At 41.6% G+C, this 20,951-nt stretch overlaps 1 long non-coding RNA gene across 1 annotated transcript; it reads right to left on the reverse strand.

Moving 5' to 3' along the window:
* Positions 1 to 200: 200 nt before the first annotated feature.
* LOC308471153 lies at positions 201 to 5,725 on the reverse strand. The gene is made up of 4 exons (XR_013982716.1): positions 5,319 to 5,725; positions 4,888 to 4,991; positions 1,006 to 1,151; positions 201 to 365 (listed from the first exon to the last, which is right to left on the reverse strand). It is a non-coding gene; the product is annotated as an uncharacterized lncRNA (long non-coding RNA).
* Positions 5,726 to 20,951: the final 15,226 nt, after the last annotated feature.

Below are 20,951 nucleotides of genomic sequence, written 5' to 3' on the forward strand. Positions count from 1 at the left end.
CGTACCAGTGTCCAGAGGTTGTTGGACTGAGACTTTTTTCTTTTTCTTTTTTTGAAAGGTGAATGTTTTATTAGATTACTCCTGCTGCCAAAAGACACAGCTACTGTCTGGCTTCTGTTGCTGACTCCTTTCTTTCCTTTTAAAAGATATAGATGCAGTGTTTTTTCTTCTTCTTCAGAACCAATTAGCACAAATTCAGACTGATTTCTCTTTTTTATTTGCTCTTGCAAATTTCAGTCCTCTCTCTCTCTCTTAAAAAAAAATCCCCTTTCAGTTATGAAACAGAGCACAGTCACCCAAACTGAAATCTAGCGTGGAGCTTGCAAGATGGCATTTTATTACAATGCAAAACAGCAGGAAGGATTCTGCGGAGAAAGAAGAGAAGTGTGTTAATTGAGAGAAAAACCATGCCAAGACCTCCAGAAACCAGTGGCCCTAATAAAATGAGACAATGCTATGTTGTTGCATAACTTGGACTTCAAACTCAATTTCAGCTACTGAGGAAAAGAAGCAGTGCAGGTCTTGCCTCTTTGCCTTTTCTTTCACATGGCCATGTAAAGAGACAAGGTCTCTCAGTTTGCAGCACGCCAAGTTACGATTGCATCCATGCGGCTACTTTGGTTGCCTTCCTTAAGAAGATCACAGTCAAAAAGTGGAACATATTTAAAGTACCAAATATACACACTTTGTGTTACTTGCAGTGCTATTTTTCTGGAAAAAGAGATGCCGGAACTCACCACGAACGCCTCCCTTGTTCTCTTATAATGGCAATGGGACCCACCTGAGAGGTGCCAGAACTGAGTTCTGGTTGAAAAAAGCCCTGAAGTGTTATTTTTCTCGAAAAAGAGATGCCAGAACTCACCCTTGTTCTCTTATCATGGCAACAGCACCCACCTGAGAGGTGCTGGAACTGAGTTCTGGTGAGTTCTGGCTGCGGGGGAAAGCCCTGATTATTTTCAATAAAGAAACTCCTCAATATATCACTACACTTGGTTTATATCTTACCTGCTATATCCATGCAGGCTGACCCATTTGGTTGCTTGAGGTGAAGGAACAAATGACACCCGTCCCCTAGTCAACTATATCCAAGGCCAGCCAAGTTATTTTGGCACTTGAGACAGAAAATCCCAGAAACACCTCTTTCCTTCTCCCTGGCAGTAAAATGCCAATGACAATACATCAAATAACTAAGCATTTGCTTTCTTTTCATGACGCTCAGCCTGAGGCTGCCATTTCACTGCTTAATGGTAGGACCAGCCCTGGATCCATACGCAACTGAATTAAACATTGGCTATAATCAGTGCCAGATTTATGTGTAAGCTAAACAAGCTTTAGCTTAGGGCCCCACTCTCTCGGGGCCCCCAAAAAAATTTAAAGAAAAAACAACCTGGATGTACATTTCCAAAATATAAGATAAAAAACAAATAAAACCTACCTACAGCAACAGTGTTTTGTGTTGTGAAGGCTCCTATGATGTAAGTAATGGACCACACCTGCTAGCCTGCTCCCTAAAATATCACTGGTTTGCTCATTTCTATATCAATTACTTTGATAAAATATATATTTTGTTATGTGCAAGTGGCTTTAGATACCTATTCGGTCCATAAATTACCATATAGCATATATTCAACACAAAAAACAGTGACTATTTGTTGTTGACAAAGGACAGCTGGACATACAGTGGTACCTCTGGATATGAACAGGATCCGTTCTGAAGCCCCGTTCGTATCTAGAAGCAAACGTAACTAGCGACGGCACGTCTGCGCATGCGCGCGCTGCTTTTCGCAGCTTCTGCGCATGCGCGTGACGTCATTTTGAGTATCTGCGCATGCGCAAGTGGCGAAACCCAGAAGTAACGCGCTCCGTTACTTTCGGGTTGCCGCGGAGTGCAACTCGAACACGCTCAACCCGAAGTGCATTCAACCCGAGGTATGACTGTATAAAGGGCCCCATTACCTTCAGTAGCTTAGGACCTCATCAAACCTAAAGCCGGACCTGGCTATAATTCTCACATACAGAAATGTGGAGGTCTCAGGCTACCATCCTAGCCTCCTGCCTTGTGCTTTGGAATCTCCACGTTGATTGTTCATTTTGTTTTACCACAAGGCAAGGAAAGGGACCCTTCACTTTCTCAACCCCACTGGGATCTATCAAAATTTACTTCGCCTAAGGTCAAATACCTAGAATTCCCCCCTTCTTGCTACTGTCCCTGCACCACAAAAAAGACTATTCCAGGTAACTGAGGGGCTCTCCAGGTTTTGGGGTGAGGCTGCACCAGGAACGGGGGGGGGGGGGGAGAAAACCTTCCACCCTTCCTGTCCTGTTAGCAGAAGTATTCCTGGGATGAAAGAATGCTCTGTGAGTGAAATGGCAGCTTTGGGGTTCAACCCATAGACTTTGCATGTCAACAAGGCTTTAGAAGCTCAATCTTCTGCTTAGTCTTATGCTCTTATTGCAGGGCAGGGACTTGTTTTTATTTAAAATATGTGAGCCTTTTCTGGCTAAAGAGAGGGGTGGAAATAAAAGTTGTGTGTACCCCAATTTATGAAGTGAACTGAGTTGATTCAGGCAAGGTTCTCCCATTAAGAAAGAAGGCTGATTGGGGACTTGATATTGTCACAATCATCCAGAGAAGTCATTTTCTTTGACTGCTTTGCACAATATTTACCAATTTAAAAGAGATATGTAGAATTTGAGTACACTTTCTGCTGCAATCCTATGCACACTCACTTGTGTAACAGTGCAGTCCTATACAAGTTTATTCAGAAACCTCACTGGCTCTGTTGACATTTAGTTGGGTGTGTCATTGAGGTCAATGAGACTTATTTATGAGTAAACCAGGATAGGAGTGCAATGTTAATTGCCATATCTTCAACAGTTTTCAATTTTATCACAGCCTGCCGGTCACTGAGGCAGTATGTGTGTGTGTTTGTGTTACATGTGGAATTTTTCAATACTAAAAACAACTGGCCTCTGGGACATTAATTGGAAGTTCCAGTTGGCTTACAGTCTTCATGAGAAAATGTGTTTATTTTGTCTTCTTGATTTACTTTTCCTCCTGTCTGGGTATTGTGCCTCCAGGAAGAAAAGCTTACATTGCTGAAGTATAGTCTTCTTGCGAACCTTGCCAAAAATAAAGTGGTTGAATAGGAAAGCACATCGAGCTTACCTCCTTTACAAATTAAAAAAAGGGGGGGACAGAAATGGGGTAAAATTCAGACCAATAATTCTCCTTTTCATTGTGCACAGATTTAAGTAGTGGAGGCACCGATAAAGACCTTCACCCAAGACCAAGGCTTGGAAATTATGTCATGATTAGAGATGCTTAAATAATTGGATCTTTGTGAACTTCAGTGCAAACAGAACCGATTTGCACCTCTCAGATTAATGTTGAGATTGGAGCTTAGTTATCTTTCACACCTATTGCCTCAAAGGAAAATAGTTAAATGTATTTGAAAAATCTATATTTGGAGAGACAATGCATTCCACAATGTGTATCTGGTGGAAATGTGTTAAGAAAACCCAGTGAATGTTTAAATACATTTAAATATGTACATAATGTGTGATTTTGGACAGGAGGGGGGGAGAGATGGAAGGAAGGAAGGAAGGAAGGAAGGAAGGAAGGAAGGAAGGAAGGAAGGAAGGATGAATCTTGCCATAGGACGGCCATGTGCCCAACTTTAGAGAGGACAGTCCTCCATTTGAAGAAATTCTCTATTTGAATGGCTATCTCGTCCAAACTTAGTGTAATGATCAAGAAGAGAGAGTAGTGGCCTTGAAGTTAGTACTTTCAACAACTGCTCACACACTTCTCATTATGGTGCGATTTATTGTATTTATATTTAAATTATATTGCAAAATTATTTGAAAAATCTATACATATGAATGAGCATACACAAAATTTAGACAAACGTGCCTGCTTTTGAGTGATGCACTTTCTCCTTTTTCAGTGATATATTAGTGCCCACTGTATGTGACTGTCCCATGCCATTGCATTCCTTGTGTTTACGGATGTTGGAGAATTTCAAGAAAAACAGAAATGGGATTGGGAATTTGCCAGTGCTCATTTATTCACAGCATGTTCACAATGCACATGATTAATATTTGCTGCCATTGTTGTTTTCAGTCTGCAAATGACACCTAATTGATGACATTCTTCCCCCTCCCTCCCAATTTGCACATTTTCTTGCTTTGCACTGAAATGAATGTTGCGGAATACAGCAACGATGACATAATTAATTACAGAATTAATCACAGAATTGATTACATAACATTTCGTCATAGTGGACAGTGAGATGAATCACATAGTTTTTGTTGACAGCTGAAATGCGGCAGAATGGAAACAGCACTGCAAGCAACCAATATAGGGCAGAGCGGACATCAATGCTTTCTTACATCCCAAACTGTGGTTTACCTCGGAATTAAAGATGAGCTGAAAAGAGTTATTTTGGCTTGCAAGTGGGAGCTGTTTCTAAAAAATGCCCTTTTACTCCCCCTTTTCACTGCCTGTTTTGCGATCCAGTCAGCAATGTCAGTGGTGTCTGCCACTTTCTTGTACCACAGAATCCCACAACATCATCATGAAGGACTGGCAATGTGGACAATGCTTCCTGTCCTCACTCTGAAGCCATAGTTTTTGGGTTTTTTTTTTTTTAAAAAAGATTTCTGACCACAGTGAGAAGTGCAGTTGTTGCACTCTTATTCACGCCTATCCCCTCACAACATTTGTGAGGATGCTGAAGTTGTGGGTGCAATTTTGACTCATACCTAATTTAACTATGACTACTATCTCCTACTTCGGAGCAATCTAACCCACAGTAAACACACCTATATTTTGAACTCCACATAACAGACCAAAGAAAACATGGTTTTTAAAAATGTACATGCCATTTTGATGCTCTGCCCTCTGTTAAGGCCTTCCTCAGCAAAGGAACCTGAAGAGTAGCACGTCCGAGCAGCATCTTGCAGAGTCTTAGGCTGGGTGCCATCTGCTGAATCACGAATATCGTGAGTTGTTACACTTGGTACATTTATTTATTTATTTATTTATTTATCCATTCGTTTGCGGAGGTTCTCCCTCTCTAAGCACAAACAAACACATTCAACCACAACCTGAGGTGAACTGGCTGTACCTCGCCAGAAGACACCACCTATTTGGGACATTGGGTTAATCTGAACAAACAAACAAAACAGTAAATTGATTTCACGACCTCCCTTCACATTTTTAGTACAAAATATGACAGGAGATGGATGAGAATTCCCTTAAGATCCATTATGGTCCTGTCCTCCCCACCACCACCACCAATTCCTTGAGATACCTATTGAAAAGAGGATCACACAAGAGCAGCTGGCTTTTCACAAATGGTCAGAATTCTCCTGATGCACATACAGATATGTCACCCATAATTTAAAAGTTCCTGTTGTCTGTTGTGGGTATTTTCTAATACTTTCTTTATGTTGCTTTCTCAGCAGAGCTCAAATTTCCTCACAGCAAGCCAACCAAAGCCATTTCAACAAAGGTCCATGGTCGTGTGCTATAGAATCCATGCATTTGTTGGACTTGGGAAGCCTCAGAATTATTGGGGGGCTGATTGAACTGAAGCGGATAAGGTGGATGCCAGAGGCATTACAACATTCAACAGTAGTCTCTTGGTGCATCAAAACCCTCTGCACATATGTCTGGGGACATTCCACGTGTACCTCGGTGTGCCATTTCAGAATCCAGTTAGACTGCAGATTCCACCTAAAACTTCACAATGTACGTGGAATGTCTAGTGCACTGGAACTCAGCTTGTTCTGAATTCTACTTTTCCTAGTGCAGCAGTTCCACCTGTCCCTACCAGAAAGTCAAGTAGAAATAAGCATGAACTCAGAGTAGAAAGGAGTTTTGTCATTGTATGTCATCTGAACAAAATTAATCATATTTGCAGAGGAAACACTAAGCTGTTAACTGTGGGGTGGATGTAATAATAAAAGTATCAATTTTCAGTTTTTTGACAGTAATTCAGCTGCTGTCGCATAATCTGTAATGTAATGCTAGGTCAGGCTTTGCACAACTGAGTTTTGCTTCAGGATTCCTCTTGCATTGAATGAGTAGAAGGGCTCCTGAACTGATTATTAGGGTTCATCCTTCCCTCCCTAAATGTCTAGAACGATAAAACTGATAAAATCCATTCTGTTTCTGAGTTGCTATGTCTTTTGTCTGCTTCCATCTGTAATTCAGGTTCCAAGCAACCTTCTATAAAATGAAACTCTCTAAAGGGGAATCTAAATATCTTAACATTTCCTCCTTTTAACAGAAACAGATGAAATTTGTAGGCACATGAGGTCATCCAGAGTGAATTAAGCTGGACAAATTGCAGACAAATAAAACAACGAGCTTTTGTGGAAGAAGAAGAAGAATGGATTCACTTTCCTCCATAATACATAGGTTATATTCAACTAACTTTTACTCAGAGTAGATCCACTGAAATTAATGGCCATCACTAATATTGTGATGAGCCAGTGTGGTAGTGTGGTTAAAACAAGGGTCGGCTAGCTTACCGAACGATGGGCTGGTCCACGCTCTGTCCGTCGGAGGATGGACCGGAGCATGTGCACATGCATACTCTTCTGGGTGGGGGAGTGCCCTTGCGCATGTGCACACGCTATTTCCGGCGCTCCTCTGACCCAGATGTGCGCCAGAAATAGTGTGTGTGCATTGCATGGGTGCTTTTCCATCCCGCACATGTGCGCACACACTATTTCCAGCACACATCCGGGTCGGAGGAGCACCCGTGCACATGCACACAGGCGCCATCAACCCAGAAGTTGGTCCCCGCACTGCGCCGCACTATGCCGGTAACAGCTGGCAGCAGGGGGCGGCAGGGGTCACCATGGGCCGGATAGATGAGCCCCATGGACCGCTAGTGGCCTATGGGCCTTAGGTTGCCAACCCCTGGGTTAGAGTGTTGGTCACTAAGTGACCCTGGACCAGTCGCTGCCTCTCAGCCTAAATTACTTCACAGGATTGTTGTTGGAATTAAAAGATGAGGAGAACCATGTATGCCACTTTGAGCTCCTTGGAGAAAAGGGCAGGATATAAATGCAATCAATGAAAAAGGTCAATTAATTTCAATGGGTCTGCTCTGAGTAAGAGTTAGTTGAATACAGCACCATATTAGGTTTATGCCAACATCATTAGGCCAACTAAAACTCCAAAATCCATGCTAGCTTCACTTTTTTGAGGGGGTATATCACTTGCTGTTTTTTACCTTAAAATAATGGTGTGGTGGCTAAGTAGATGAAGACGAGCCATCAATAATGCGTTTTGGAGATTTTAGCTCAAAACCCATAATTACACACCATCAGCATATCAGAGAAGTGAATGCATCCCTTTTCATGAGATAGGATTGGGAAGCTTGTGAAACAGGGACATTTTATTGAAAGCCCTAAGCTAGTTTTGCAACCTCTCTAATATTGCAATCCTTTGCATCTCTACACATCAGTACACACGATGAGTACACTATGAGTACAGGTAAGTGTGTATAGGATTGCAGCCTAAGAAAACTTTACAAGTTCTTAGACTTTTTAGTCCAATTCAATTTGGGGGCAGTGGGGTGGACTGGGATGTTTCAGCATGAGGGGACTTGGCATCTGAAAGTGTATAGCATTCTTTTTGCTGAATGTGACTATGGCTAGAGCAAAATAACTCCTGCTTGGCAGCTCTTTCACTTTTAATGTGGAACCTCCCCCTCCCCTTTCACCGTTCTCTGTAGACACCCGTCTGGTTATTATTCAGATACAAAGTCTACCTTTGAGTACATCAGTGGCAGTAAAATTATTTAGAAGGAAAATTATGCCAGGAGTATTCTTTCTGTAAAATTAGCTTCCCACCCTACCCCTGCCTCAGATTATGAAAAATAAATACACCAAGCAGGATTGTCCTGTTTATTTAAGACACGGTTACAGCTAGACGAATCAGGCTACAGTCTCTGACCATGCCATTTAATAGGGAGCACAATAAGCTCTGTGGTTGAAGGCGAGGGTACAACATCAAGCTATTCAAGTCATGTGGAAAAAAAAATAGCAAAATTTGATGACTGGAATGCAAATAGCACCCGGTAGTCCAAGAGGGGGGAAAAACCCCAATCTACGTCAGGTATAATATTTATTGGGAACCCAACACCAATGTGGTCAGTTTTGCTTGTTTATCATTGAAATGTAGTTTGCTCAAATTTGTAACCTACAAGCCTTATACTTTTTGCCATAAAAATGGAAGGGCAAGTTGTGCCTAGATGGAAGATTTCTCAGCTAGCAAGATATATAAAGCAAAATCTTGCCTGGTTATGTTTCATTTGTGCCCTACTTGGCAAACTATACTTATCTCCAAACTAACCTGTACATGTTTCAATGTTAAACTGACTCATTGTGTGCAATAAGGAAACATAGATGCCTCCTCTTCTTCTTCTTTTTTTCCTATGAAAAACCATGATCAGCTCATAAATAATCTTCCAGGCTGTTATTACTTTGTAGGTGTGATTCAATGACATACCATCAAATTCAGTTTGCATGTTTAATGTGAATTAGGAGCTCTTGTAAGGCCTCGGGCATGATCTCTGAGGCCCTGTGAGGTCTCGGAGATCATGTCTGAAGCCCTGCCAGGCCTCAGAAGTTCCTCTGTGGCACACTGATGTGACATGATGTCATGACGTCACGACGTCACGTTACATCATGGGTGCCACTGGGTGCCTATAACCTGGGGCCCATGTTGGCACCCCTGGTCGCCATTCTATGACCTCCCCACAAACGTTGGGTGAACAAATTGGGATGAAATCTAAATAAACAGATCATGAGGAAGCAACTACGTTGGCTTAAAAGAAAAAAGCTATTGCTTTTCATGAAAGCTTCAGATTTTGTGCTGGGGGGACGGGACAGCTGCTGCATATCTCCATTCCGCCTTTCCTTTTAAAGGATTGCAGCAGAAGAAACTCATTTTGTAGGAAGGAGAGCTCAAAAACGACCACTTATCCACAAGCCACACATGTGAAACCTAGTTTGGTCTATTTAAAAGCTTACCAGTTTGGATTCCAGCTGAAAGCTGAGGTCTCAATTAAAGGTGAGACATCAAGTTACTTGTATCTTACCACCCCCAGATTATTTTTATTTTTATTTTTAGCAGCGACAGTATATCTCTCTCTTTCTCTTTTTTTAGGAAAGTGGGGGGACTGTGGAAAGGCAGCTTTGGGTTTATAAACTTGAAATCCTATACTTGCTTACCTGAGAGTTATTTCTGTGTAGTAAGACATGGGCAGTTTTGTGTGTGTGTGTGTGTGTGTGTGTGTGTAGCAATTTATTTCAGGTATTCAGATACGTTTTAGAAGAAACATCTGTCCTCCACATCTGTTACATAATTTATTATCTGTCTTGGCAGGGATATTTTATCCCTACCATAATAGTTTACTTAGGGCCGCTGCATGAAATATCCGACCCAGATAAAATCTGTTTAAATATTTCTCATCTTTTTCATATATAATAAGAGTTTCTAGAACGACCAAGATGCCCAACTTATCCTAAGTAAGGCTGTTTTTATATCTTTGCCATTTTAATCTTCATCATTCCCTGATACCCTTGAAGGCATCAGAGGTGCCAAATTAGAGACAGACCTGGGGGCGGGGGGGAGACTCCCTGTTTAATCTTAAAAGCAATTTTAAAAGACACATATTTTGTAAGGTTTCTTTCAGTGGGAGCCCCAGATCCGCTTCCCGTGCTTCTGATTTCTGTGTGTGCCATCTTGTTGGTTTGAAGTTTTCAGGGATTTCATTGCCTCTCCTAAAGATCAGACCTAAAACTGAAATGAATGAAACAGATGGAGTTTATTCCTCTGGTTTTCAAAATGATTTCACATCCCTCTTTCAACAATGAGTCAGGAATGTTTGGACAGGGTCTATCGCGTTCTCTTACAGGGCGTGGCTCAGGGGAAATCTGAGTGGTTAGTTCTATTTTCTAATTCTAGGGTGCAGCCTTCAAAGGCAAAAGAGGTGGCATTTATGACACCGTTTAGTTCTAAGGTGGCTGATTGGATGCCTCAGGTGGAGGGTTGCCAACCAATGAAAAAATTGGCCTGGCCTCTTCTTATGCCTTTAGCAGATGTTTGATATGGAACAATTAGCACATGATGATGATGGTTATGTGCTATGAAAAGAATCACTTGTGATTTCCTTGTGAGGCTATATATAGATACTGAAAAAGTTGTAGAGGCCAGATTGAAGTTTTGAGAAGTTTAGGCTGGGTTCATAAATGCATCCTGCAGGTCCTCAGTAAAATCCATAGAACCATTTTAAAAGTTACAGATGTGTGCAGTCATCCTTTTGGGTTCTTCTTCTTCTCCTTTGGAGATCACTCATGGCCAAGTAATCTTGTCTTTCATACACACAGTTTTAACAGTGTGTCCGTAAGTGATTGTGGAGGTCAATTCTGTTTTTTGGTGTTTTTTTTAATATAATTTTTATTAACAGGCCAATCAAATCACATTAATTCCAAATCACATTAATTCCAAATTATACAGCCAGATTTTTAAATTTTTGTTGGGGGTACCCATACATCAAGCTCCGAAAGGGGACCAAACATCACTCATGCTGCTGCTTTAATTAAACAGTTCTATCCAGTTCTGTTCAGATAGTCTCTTTGTTACTTTCCTCATCTTCTTGTTGTTATCATATATTTCTTTCTTTGCGATCTCTGATAATCTTCACAAGCGGGTTGAAAGGTCAATTCTGGATCCACATGTCCTTCCACAGTGAGGACATAGCTTTCCAGGTGGGAGTTGATCATGGTGAGGATTTGCCAGCATGCCTTCCTCTTAGCACGTTTCTCCCCTTTATCCTGAGTTTGAGCATCTTCAAAGCCCACGACACCTTTGGTAAAGGCTGTTCTCCAACTGGAGCGCTCACAAGCCAGTGTTTCCCAGTTGCTGGTTTCCCAGTTGTACACCCTACCCTTCTGGGTAGGGTGGAGAACATGAACTGTATATTCCTTCCACCAATAAATGTCACATTGGACATTCAGTTGTCCTGCTCCAGACATTGCAGGTTATATAGAGTCATTCTGCAGAGGATTTGCCTCTCCTCCTAGGTGCATGGTAAGAACAATTGATCTCTGGTTGCGTGGTTAGCATCTCTAGCAGTCCTCCCAAATTGTGCTCTCTCTCTCTCTCTCTCTCTCTCTCTCTCTCTCTCTCTCTCTCTCTCTCTCTGCTGTTTCTACTGGAACATTGCCTATAGATGTGTCATTGCTGTGGCATCACTTGCCACATTCAGAGACCATGCAGTCTCACTAGGAACCTAATGACTAGGTTTCTACAGCTTCCCAAAAGACCAGAAGCTTTTCTTATATGTATGTTAGGGACGGATGTTTCAAAAAAGATGACTAAACTATTTATGTATGTGACAACAGTAGCTAGAATATTGTATGTGCAGAAACAGAAAGCAGAGAATGTTCCAACGAAGGAGGAGTGGCTTTTGAAAGGAATGGACTATGCAGAAATGGAAAGCTGACAGTGAAATTAAGAGATCAAAATGATGAACTTTTTATAGAAGAATGGAGGCCTGTTTTAGAAAAATATTAGTCAAATGAAATTGCAGGCAGGATTGGAGATAAAAGCAGGGGAAAAAGACAAAACCATTGTAATAGAGATTTTTTTTTTGTGACCGACAAAGATATAATGCAGTAGAAAATGTGTGAGTAAAAAACAGTGGAGGTGAGGGTTTGAAGTCACCTTATGAAATAATGTATTTGATTTGAAGGTTGTTGGGAAAATGCTTGAAAAAAATAAAATTTAAAATTATATACGAGAAGAAGAAGAAAGAAAACTACATATCACCCCAGAAGAAATGTGAACCAAAGCTCCATTCTACCAATAAAAGTGATAGGAAGAGATGAGATCTTCTCTGATTTCCATTCCACCCATCTCCACTGATTTATACCATGGCTCAGCTTATATGCACAGGGTGAAGTTTCTTCCCAAAGAGCGTGCATTATGCACTCCAGGCGTGCAGGCGAATGTGTGTGAAATGTTTCAATTACCTTTAAAATAATGTTTAACATATTCCAGACATACGGCATTAACCAAATACCCAAGCAGCATAGGAAGCGTATTCTGTTTTTCATTGCAAGCGTATTTAAACACATGTTCAGAATATATTTCATAGAGTACATTTGTAAAATATCATCAAATTTATAGAGGCGGAAACCACACACCCAGAGCGCCAGGCCTTTGTGAAAGTAAACCTTTTAACACCACTTGTTCAGAGCCCACCCCATTCTGTATATCTAGTGCTAAAGTACCCTCCCCCAAGTTTATTATGTTTTTTAACATGAAATATATTGAAACCTTTTACCAGGCACAGTGTAATTTTTAAGCCCACAAAAATATTTCAAAACCTCATATTGCATTGCACTTCGACAAAAAGACTCCAGTAATTGGCAAGAGCTTGTCTATATCCCAACTCACTGTCACCAAATGAGAAGAACTGCTCTTGTGAGTCAAAGGTTAATTAAAAATTCATATCTTTACATTCATCCATTCATTGACTTCATGCTGTAAGAATTAAAGTTGTGCACAGCCTTCCTCCACATCCACCCAGTGGCCCTGATCTGGGAACCCCCAATCAGGTTGACCTGCCCTGGGCCAACTCAGGAACCATTCATCCCATCCTGGATCTGGTCCCAAATTAGTTCAGAGATGGGACTAATGTTTAATTAGGATAGGGCTAGGAATCTCCCCAGTCTGGAACCCTGGAGAGCTGGTGCCAATCGGATCAAGCAACACTGACCTAGATGGAGCAATGGTTTGACTCTGTATAACACTATAATATTCATTTCTAAAATATGTTTGGCCGGTAAGTAAGGAGACACTCACAAAATAAGAATGCTGCTGCTAATTGTTATACTATGACAGTAGATCTTTTTGTCTCTGAAGCTGCATTTATGGTTTACAGCAATGGAACTCTTCCACTGAATTTGGGATGACTCTGTAGGAAACCTCTGCTGGGGACAACAGTTGAAAATGATGACGACTTGTGTGGACTCTCTCTTTTAGTAATTCAGGTATGCTGAAGCATCAGACTAGGATCCCATCAGCCTCCCTTCAAAATGCAGAGAGAGGGAGAGACAGCATGTTCGGTGTTATTTTTACTACTTGAATCAAAGAGTTCAGTTAAAATGTAATGGTAGGGTTTCCTTTTCTGATTGGAAATTCTTACATCATTGTCCAGTCTGGAACATAAAACCATCCATCAATTTCACAGCCCTCTACTGTCTCCCTCCTTCCTTCCCTTGGGAGTTTTCAGAGTTTCCTGATGGATTGATGAGTGGGATCATTGGACTCCTACCAGCTTGCTTCTTGCTGCCATTGTGCCTTGCGATCACAGCATGGCCATACACTTTCTCTCAGGTATTGTGGTGTCAGCTTGCATTATCTTCCTTTTGGGAAAGGCACTGGAATAAATCCCAAATCAACATGGGGATCATGGCTTATTGGGGCTGACAGCTGCTTAATTTTTTGCTTAGTTGGTCATCTTTTTCATTTATCCCTGCTCAGCTGATCCCAGAGTGGGATAAGGGGGCCAGGGCCTTCCCGGAAATGGCAACCACATGCTCCGAGACACCGAGTGAAAATGTAACTGCTGCACTTCCTGCTTTGTTCCTCCACAGGGCTTATCACCCACCTCCTCTCCTGCCTGCTGTAGTGCAAAATTACAAAATTACAGAGCTGGGGAAGTAACTGAATAGATAAGGCGAGAGGATTTCCCCAGGTACAAGCCTTATAAAGCATGATAATCCCATACATCAGAAAATCAAGAAAGTGTGTCCTATCAGCAGGAAAATGGGCTCAAAGAGTTGATGCAATGCAGGGAAGAATCAAATGAGATTTCAGAAAATTCTTGTGAAGAATGGCAGCGTTACAGCAGCTTTAAAAAATGCATTGAAGGATAGACACCCCATGCTTACAACCAGTTTTGTGCCACCCAAAGTATGTGTTGGTTATAATTTTTTGCTTTGTTTATATCCTCAAGAATTTCAAAAAATAAAAATATAGTCAAAAGGGTTCAATAGAAAATGACAACAACACATCAGTTAGAAGTAGCAGAATAGCCAGATTCTAAATGTATTTAAAGGCCTGGGGAAATAATAAGCTCTAATGTCAAAAAGTCAATGTTCTTGCATGGGTTTCCCTTTAGCTCATTGGGTGAAATATATTATCTATGCATAACATTATGAGATGTCATCGTTCTAATTTTATGTCAACTATTCAACTAAGACCAAAGGCATGCAACTCATGTCATCTTGGCAGATGGTAGTTTTTCAGCTGGAATATTCAACCCCCAAAACTTTGCCTGAGTGAGAATACTACAGCACTGTATATTTGTATATAGGATATGGGGAGGCAGTACGGCATCTGTTTGTGTTTGTGCATGATGCACTAGGAATGTTTCACGTTTTGAAGTCTAGGTCATAGGTCGTAGTCCAGGAGAACTGGGAACCAGGAACAAGAGGCTAAAGTCAGAGCCAATGGACCAGTCATGGATCGGAGTTGAGAAGACCAGAAGTCAAGACCAAAGAGGAAATCAGCACCACAGAAGAGTCATACAAAGCACCTACAAGAACACATCACAGGTCAAGAAGAGCATTTTGCTTACACAGCCATTTTTATAAAGGAGATCCCTGTGTTCTTCATGGGCAGGTGGGTGGGTGCATAAAATGCGTTAGGACAGTTACGGTAGGAATTCTTCAGTTCCGTGGTTTGTAACAAGGGAGTTGCACACAGATCCAAATGTATGCAAGTAATGTGCTCTTGCATGTATATGCATGTAACATGGTGTGTGTGTGTGTGTGTGTGTGTGTGTGAGAGAGAGAGAGAGAGAGAGAGAGAGAGAGAGAGAGATTTTTTTTGGTTTTGCTAAGCTTTGCTCATTGTCTCAAATGATTTGTGCCCTTTATCTCTTTTGATTACTGCTGTATGTAACATGTTTGCAATCACAAAACGACAGTGGACTGCATCCCAGCAGTTCATAGCACACTCAGTCTCAGCCTTGACCCCCAGCTTGAACTAAACAATGACCTCCACTGTGTGCTGAATGAATATCCCTTTTGAACCATTGGACAAACTAGGAATATATTTAGAAGGATGCATAACCTTAGTGCACCATTGGACAAACTAGGAAGATATTTAGAAGGATGCATAACTTAGTACACAGGAATCTCAACTACACAAAAGTCCTATTGGGATGTAATTTATTCTAAAGAGTTTACAATTTGTTGAGAAGGTGCAGGACTAATATGTACCAGTCTCCTCGCCCCTCGCCCCCTGTAGTCCACCCATTGTTGGCACATCTGTGGAAGGGAATCCAGCTCATAGGAAGTGACTACCCAACTTTAGCAGCCTTTGTTTTTGCAAGCCCCCGACAAATGAAAAGCTCAAGCAGGGATCATGAAGAGAGTGAGCACTTCTTGGAGATGATGAGTGGTAGGCCTCCAACCCAATCAGCAGATGTGCAGGTACAATTTCATAATAAAGAATGGAGGGAGATCAAGAAAACTGAGAGCAGGATGGTTAACACCCATTACTCCCAAGATGGACATTTTATTTCATGGTGTGCAGAGGTGAGGCAGGAAAATGGGATCCATTCAGAGAGTGTAGCTTTTAAAGCTTTTGTTTATCTTGTGTTTCAACTTCTCTTAAGTACTTCGCGAATTTTGTTTGGTGTCATTTCTAATATTGGCAACCAGTTGTACATGAATGCAGTCACATGCTATAGAGGTAATGCAATTGCATTCCATTGCCTCTGATCTCCAAAGTCATGTTTTTACATTGCAGGCAGCTGCCACTGTCTGACCTAGTAAAACAGCTGGTTTCTGGAAGTCATTTTCTCCCATATGCACTTTTTAAGAAGTCTGCAAAATAAATTAGAGAAAGAGACCTGCTCATAACCAGCTGATTGCTCTGTGGACCTGCTATAATTTCTGGTTTCACTTTGCCACTAATTTTAGTTTCTAAACTCATTTCTCAACCAAGTTATTCCACATGCTTCCAAATATATTTAAGTCTATATGCCACCCTCTTTCTCTAAAACCTCACTCATAGTTCCCAGTTTGAAAGTGCCAAAGGTGTGCTTCGAGTGTGTTAGTATTTTTAAATCTTGGTGCCTTGGCTTGAACCATGCCAGCTGAGCCTTTTCTAGGATTTACCAACTAAACAGGATCTATACTATTTGTCCAGATCGTTTACCTTCCTGTGTGGCAGACACTCAAGTACTTCAAGGTGATTTCTTTGGATTGTAAGCAGAACCAAAGCACGAAGCAGGTGTTAACTGTTTTAGTTTGGTTTTTGCTGCATATGTTTAAGAAGGGGCCATAATCTGGGGGATGTTGACATAACACAATATGTCTTGTCTTCCTTGCATCATGCTTAAAGGAGGAGGAAGAGGAAGATGGTGTTTCAGCCCAAAATGGGCCCAAGGTAAACAAATCCAGCCCTAGACTGTCTGCTCTCCAACTTTGGTGGCCACTTACATTCTCTTCCTGTATCCTAAAAAGAGGACACAGATTTGCATATGCTAATTTATAGGCATAGGTTCTCATTTTGAAATAATTACTCTTGCCATTGTGGGGAAACTGTAACCAGGTGAGCAGGCTCAGTCTGCTATCTGGGTACAAATCATTGATAGGCAGCGTCAAGACCCCTGATCTTTCTTTTCATGGTTCTTTACATTTAAAACTGACTTGGAGTTGACAATCAGAGGAGTCATTCAAACAGAGGCCTGGCCACTGCAAAATAAGACACAAGGCCACCCTCTCTCCAGCTCAAGGTTCTTGTAATGGAGCATTGGACCTGGCTGCAAAGCTGGGACTGTACAGAGGCCATTAGCTGGATCCTTCTTACCACAGTTTTGTGGCAGCAGAAAGGCTCAGGTTCAGTCCATAGTGTCAATAAGAAAGACTTCTGTTTGAGACCATGGAGAGCTGCTCTCAAAGTGGAACATGTAGGCTGGCAAATAGCCTGACCCTGGTATACAACACCTTTCTAAATCCAATAAGTGGCATCTTGACTGTGGAACTCCTTGGCCAAGAAGAATTTATGTGCCGAGTCTGCCATGCTTTTTGTGTCATGTGTCATATGTCATGTGAAGTCCCATGCAGCCAATTGTGTCATGTGAAGCCCCATGCAGCCAATCGGAAGCTGCGGAAGCCACGTTGGACATTCGAGTTCCAAAATAATGTTTGAAAACCAGAACACTCACTTCCGGGTTTGCAGTGTTCAGGAGCCAAAACGTTAAACTCGCAAGGTGTTCAGGATCCAAGGTACGACTGTATTGTTTCAGAAAGCTGTGATTAGGCAGACTTGTATTAAAATACAACCTTAGTCTAATTTCTCCCTCATTGTCGCTGAGGTCAAATCATTATTCCGACGGACAGTGGCTCTCCAGGGCCTCAGGCAAAGGTCCTTCCTGCCACCTACCACCTGATTCTTCTGAACACAGTTGCTGAGGATCAGAACTGAGTCTGTCTCCCTAGGATGTTGGCACTTTACCACTGAGCTAAACCTCCTCTTCTCACTGAGGAACTGCTGATAAGCTTTCAGAGAACTCTGTGCTTCCCGAAATACCGTTCAAAAACCAGAGACATGTTCCTATCCACAAAACGTGTCTGTAAACTGAGCCACAGTGTCTGTCTTCCTAAGCATTCAGAAGTCAAGTGTTGTCCCAGAAAAGTCCATGGGGCTCCTCTAGGCAAAGTGCTTTTGAGGCCTGCAGCTTTTAACCATGAAATTCTCATTGCAAGTTACAATTGCTGCTGTTGTGTTCCAGCCTTTGGCGTGATACACAATATCCATATCAATTAGGAGCTCGAGTGGTTTTTCGGCTGCAGTCTGAGCCTCAGACCTTTCTAACACATTATCCTTCTGCAATATGAAAAGATAAATTTGAAATGGGAGCATATGCTATGCACATCTGTCTCCTACAAATCCTGTTCAGCTTCACACATTCAGAACAAATTCTAGGCAAGAGGCCACCAGGAAACGATCCAGCTCTCTGTACCCTCTGCCCAGCTCTGTCAGACTGGCTGCAGAATAATTTATTTCACATAGCTTACCTGGCCAAGGAAAACATATTTGTGCCCTGTGGCAGGGAAGCTCTGAAACGAAGGCCCTGTGTTGCAAATTATGCACCCTGGGGACTGATCTTAGATCGCGTCCCTCCTCACCTGCAAGAACCTAAGAACAAGCAGACTGCTTCACTTGATACGGCTCTCTTTGTATGTCATTTTTTTTTATCACTGCTTTAAAAAAACGATCAGTTTATGAGCTGCTGTTTGTGTGTTAATGAACTCTGTATTTGCTACAGGCAAACAATGACTTGGGGAAATGGCTCTTCTTTTCAATAATATGCAAAATCGTTGAAAGACAGGGCAAAAAGATCCTTTGAAAATAAAAAAGAACAAAATGATATTCTTGCTTCTCTTGTTTTGTGTGTGTACTGTTGCAAATGTACTCCCTTAACAGTTCTCAGCAGGATTTATTTTATTTTTTAAAAAACTCATTCTTGTTTGCACTTTTAAAAGGGGTGTGTGTGTGTTATTGTCATTATTTAAAATGTTTTCATGCTATACACATGACTACTGAAAATAAACTCTGAGCAAAAATAAATGGCTCAAAACATACTGTGTGAGTGACCAAAAGTAAATGTGGCCAGATTAGTGCTATAAATCCAGCTGGATTTCTCCAGCTGTATCATTCCGCCCTACGGAGCCCCTGCCAACCTAGCCTGGCTTTGTTTTTCCATTTACTTGGTCCACTTTGGTTTCCATATTTTCTTCATGAAAGGAACATTCTGCATGAACCCAATGGCTCAGAGAGGCAGCCAAAACGTAACACATTTTTGTGCATTGGAATGAAACCACCCAGAGCATTCCAGTAATTATGAATTCGAGCAAATTGCACTGGTGTTGATATAGGTTTTGCATCAACATACTGTAGACCCAAAGAAAATGGATTTCATAGAATCATGGAATTGTAGAGTTGGAAGGAACCCTGAGGATCATCTAGTCCAATCTTTAATCTCTGCTTACCTGGTAGGTAAGGTCTAGAATGGCTTGGTGAAAATGCTCCGTATTGAACTGAGTTACAATTCAGATCTGACTACACTGCAGCGTGAATAATAATAATAATAATAATAATAATAAATTTTATTTATACCCCACCCTCCCTGGCCAGAGCTGGGCTCAGGGCGGCTAACACCTGTAGAATTACAGTAAAAACATAATGGAGGGGGACCAATTTAAAATACCAGTTAAAATGCAATTTAATGCAGACAGTCTTGTAATTTCCTTCCTGGCTTATCAAGGAAGTGCTCACACTGTTCAGTAGGCATTAGGAAATCAATTTCTCTGATCTTTGAACTTTGCTTAAAAGTCACTTGACAGATTTATATTTTATTAGCCAGTCCTTAAATACAGTGAACCTATTAAAAAGTGGCAGCTTTTAGTATCAGTTGGTTTTATCTACAAGAATATCAGCGACAAACTGGATGTGGTGAGTCTTTGCATTTAACATGCAGGGTTTTTTGTTGTTTAAAAAATATGTAGCTAGAAGGGCTGGTAATTTGGGGGCTCACAGAAGATAGGGGGCAGGGAGTTCATTTCCCCCCCTTCCCTCCTGTGGCCACAATGATAATTCCTCTTGTAAAAGTGCCTTTTTTGCATTGGGAGGAAATTCTCCGTCCTGGTTATTATTAGCCACCCCACTCAACCCCTTGATTCTGTTACGATTTCTTAAAAACAACAACCCTGCATGCTTCATTCAAAGATGTAGTCTGGCCCGTCTATTCCTCCCTACTCTTTTCCACCTTTGGTTTTGTCAAGAAAGCAGGGTTAGTGCAGGCATAGGCAAACTCCAGCCCTCCAGATGTTTGGGACTACAATTCCCATCATCCCTAGCTAACAGGACCAGTGGTCAGGGATGATGGGAATTGTAGTGCCAAACATCTGGAGGGCCAGAGTTTCCCTATACCTGGCTTAGTGGGTGTCCTTGGCTGTGCTAGCTGACAGCCTGCCCTCTGCATCTGTCCAGTGATGGGATCTGCTGGATCCACTGGAGGAACGAGGGGAGCTTATCCCTGACATAATGAAGCAGCAGTAAAAATTTATCCTTTTATAAATATTTAAGCTACCACCTGTTCAGTCTAGCAGCCCATCTGTGCCTGGACTTGAAAATGTATAGGAAGTTAAATATACACTGTTTCCTTTTCACTTGGATTGCCTGCTAACATGTGCTGGATCTCTACCCCTTTTTTGTTGTAAACACATCCTTTATTTAGACTGGGCATAACAGCCAAGCAAGATACAGCACTAAACCTGTCACTACAAATATCATTATTTTATTAGTAGTAATATTATTAAGAGCAGGTGTGTGCTACAATGAGGGGAGGCCATTTTTCAGAACACAATGAGAGGGGATTTAACCGTATCTTCCAAATCTCTGGTCTCGATTAAAGTTGCCTCCATGCTGCTATTGGCAACCCCCCAAAAAAAGAAGGTCCCATAGTCAGCAAACACAAATCATCCTATACTTCTGTGTGAAAGGATTGCTTTTGTTGACAAATAGAAACTAGTCTGGGGTGTATAAAAATGGCTACTGGTGATCAAATGAAGTATTGAAACAGTTCTCTCCCACTTAATCCATTCAAGCTAGTTAGGATCTCTGGTGACATACTGAAAAGATTCCTTTCCCTCATACAAGTCTGTCCAGGTGTTGAGATTTCTGGAAAGGCCTTCTCTATTTTCCACCAACATGTGGCATAAATTTGTCGGGAATTCAGCAAGGAGTGTTCTCATTCAGAATGCGGCAGCTAGACTGGTGACTGGGAGTGGCCACCGAGACCACATAACACCGGTATTGAAAAACCTAAACTGGC

This window comes from Podarcis pityusensis, assembly GCF_964106645.2.
Source record: "Podarcis pityusensis genome assembly, chromosome: 2".
Lineage (NCBI taxonomy): Eukaryota > Metazoa > Chordata > Lepidosauria > Squamata > Lacertidae > Podarcis > Podarcis pityusensis.